Source organism: Tupaia chinensis, unplaced genomic scaffold (genome assembly GCF_000334495.1).
Source record: "Tupaia chinensis unplaced genomic scaffold, TupChi_1.0 Scaffold000416_1, whole genome shotgun sequence".
Classification (NCBI taxonomy): Eukaryota; Metazoa; Chordata; class Mammalia; order Scandentia; family Tupaiidae; genus Tupaia; species Tupaia belangeri.
Window position 1 is genome coordinate 311,705 of NW_006159921.1, and position 3,525 is coordinate 315,229.

Genomic DNA, 3,525 nt, shown 5'->3' on the forward strand with positions numbered 1-3,525 from the left:
AGTCATGTCCCAAACTATAATCAGAATTATATATTCATAAAATAAAGAAGTGGTTATTTTATACATACTTAATTTTAGGACATTAAAAAATTGCAAATGCTACTCAAAAAGAATAAAACAAATTCAAATTTACCTAACACTGGTAAAAGTTACCTGATCTACCCTGGACTCAAGTTTATTATCAGCAGTGATAATGGCAAAAATTCTTACATATAGTTTTATTTTATTTTATTTTGCTATAGGGCACTTGCTCTCACCAGAGAAACAGAGAGAGATAAAAAGCAAGAAATCATCCTCCAGGGGAGATGGCCATGCCTCAATCCCTTCTCCTCCTGTCTCCTCTCAGGATTTTAGGCACACATACACACACATGCGCCTGACATGAGTTTTAAGCCACTGGGTCCAGGACTTGAACCGTGGTCGACTACGTGGGAGTCCAGCGACATAACCATTATGAGATCTGCTGGTCCCTCTTACATATAGCTTTAATATGCAATAATAATTTATATATATTAATATACAGAAAGTTTTATGAAAGCCTTTATGTGTAATAAAACAGTTTCAGAACTTCTTTGCTTTATCTTCATATTTGTTGAACTAGTAAAATATAAGTAGTATTGCATGTAATGACAGAAACCTTCCTTCAAATTGCTCTTGGAGAATTTGTTCTCAAATTGTAAAAGACTATTCACATTCCATTAAACTTGCCCTCTAAGTAAGGGTAGAAATAACTATTTAATTTAAGGAAACAAAACTTGATCCCCAATCCCTAAGTTAATTTTGTAAGAAACAATAATTTTTATATTTCTAAATCCTACACTGATTAGCTGGATCAATGGCAACTAGAACAATAATGCTTTCAGGTGAAGTCTTTTTAGGGAATTATTTAATTTTATTCATCATTATTATTATTTTAAAATTTGCTACAGGGCATGTGCACTCACCAGAGAGAGAGAGAGGGAAAAAGTGAGAAAGCAAGCCTGCCAGGTCTGGAACTCACACTGTGGTCGGCCATGTGTGAGTCCAGCACCTTAATCACCACACCACCTATTTGCCCCACACATGAAGACATTTTAAAAACATAATTTTATTAAGGTTTCTCATGGACGTGAAAAGAAGTAGGAAACAAAAAAATGATCATGTTTCAAATTTCTTGGTTCTAAATTCCTATGGAATTTAAAAGGGATTTCATTTGAGTTCCTTTTTAGGTTTAGTAGAATTTGCTCTCTGGGTTGCTTTTTAGATGTTTCCAAATTAACCAGTGCTACAAATGAATTCCTGAATCTGGCTTTCCTAAGGAATAGCAAAGGACTAGACTAGTAAAGAACAGAAAGATATCTTGTAACCTGTAATTCCTTCTAGTTCTCTCTTCCTCAATTGCTACCAGTGAATGTAGCATTATGCTGCTAAGAATGTAGTTATCAGAAAAATAATGATACAGGCTAGGATTTATGCTCCTATTTGAGCTAAATCAGCAAGCAAACATGAATATAATTCTAAAATTCCAAGTTTTAAACTCCTATAAAGTTGGGGAAATATGTTTTGTATATTAATTCCTGAAGGCCGTTAATTCCGCATTCCTCTATGCCAAGCAGACAATCATTTCTTAACGCCCATCAAACCTGCTTCAGGAATGACTTCACTACAGCAGAGACTGCAAGTCATTGCAGTGATGAATGTTATTCAGGAATCAACACTGCTGTGATACCCTTTCACCTGTTTTCCCCAACGAACATCAAACTGTTTTCAAATATGACACTGTTTTCAATTTATTCTTCAAGGGCAGGAATGGAACAAAACAAGACATCTAGAGTACAAAATTTAATGAGGCACCCACTTAATAACGCTGTACTTGCATGGCCCTGAGAATGCCTATTTAAATGTCATTCTCTAGGTTTATTGCTTGCCTCTCTCTACTCCTAGTTCTAAGTTTTATATCTGTCAATGTTCAATGTAAAACTTACCTTTATACTCTCTTTTTTATTCTAAAGAATTATTTTTTTTCATTTTATTGATTATTATTATTTTAATTTACTATAGAGCACGTGCATGCACAAAGAGAGAGAGGAATGAGAAAGCAAGCTGGCCTGGGACTCAAACCATGTTCAGCCACATGGAAGTCCATTGTCTTTAACCACTATACTACCTGCTGGTCCCATATACGCTCTTACTTCAAAGAGTCATTTTTTTAAAAAAATATTTCGATTTGAAAGGTTTAAGAAGGACCAACAGTTAGCGTAATCGGTGGACTCCCACCTAGTCGACCACGGTTCGCATCCTGGACCCAGTGGCTTAAAACTCACGCCGGGCGCATGTGCACGTGTGTCCAAGATCCCGAGAGGAGAATGGAGGAGAAGGGATTGTGACGTGGCCATCCCCCTTGGTGGTGGTGATTTCTCACTTTCTATCTCTCTGTCTCTCTCTGCCTGTCTGGAGGGTACACACACCCTATAGCAAAAACCTCTAAAAAAAACCAAAAACAAACAAAAAACAGAAAGGTTTAAGAAAGCATTCAGTTCTACAAATGTAATATTTAATAAATTACATTCTTCAAGAAACACCAAAATAACCAACTAAGCGTATATACAGTGTTTGGGACTGAAAGAAAGATACCCATTTTTTTGTTTCTGTTTAACATAAACTGTGCAAATTCACTCCAAGCCTTACAAGGAATTTTGTCCATTTAAATTAACTTCAACTACTAAAATGACAATTCCAAAATGTGGAAGGACAAAAATTTACTGGCTGAACTAATTTAAATAAACAACTTTATTTGCTTATTTTTGTCCTTTCTCTTTTCAAATCCTCAATTCAAAAGGAAAAATAAAATCGACTTCTTAATCAAATTTAAAGTACCAACTAAAGGATCACAACATTTATAAATGACACAAAGGTAATTAAAAACAAATCTTAAAATTTTATTTTATTTTTAAAAATTAAATTTAATTAATTTTATGTATTTATTTATTTTCAATTTTTGCTTTGGGGCACGTGGTGCTCACAAGAGAGAGACAGAGAGAGGGAGAGAAAGTGAGAAGTCACCCCCTGGGAGGAAGGCCACACCTCAATTCCTTCTCCTCCATTCTCCTTTCGGGATTTTAGGCACACATGCTGGTGTGATTCTCAAGCTGCCAGGTCTGGGACTCAAACTACAGTCAGCCAAGTGGAACCTAACACCTTAACCTCCTCCATGCCACCTCCTGGCCCCTTATCTTTTTTTAATTTTTAAAAATTTCTCCAGTGTCCTTGCTGGAGACAGATAAGAGAGAAAGAAAAAAAGAAAGGGAAAGTCAAAAAGCACCCTTAGTGGAAAGGGATGGCCATGCTATACCTTCTCTTCCAATCTATTCTTGGGATTTGGGCATGTATGCACATGTTCCTGGCACGTTTCTCAAACCACTAGGCCTGGGACTCAAACTGTGCAGTCAGCCATGTGAGATACAGTCATTTTAACCACCACCCTGCCACTAGTTGGCCCCAAATCTTAGCTCCTTTCCTTCCCTTCCCTTCCCTTCCCTTCCCTTC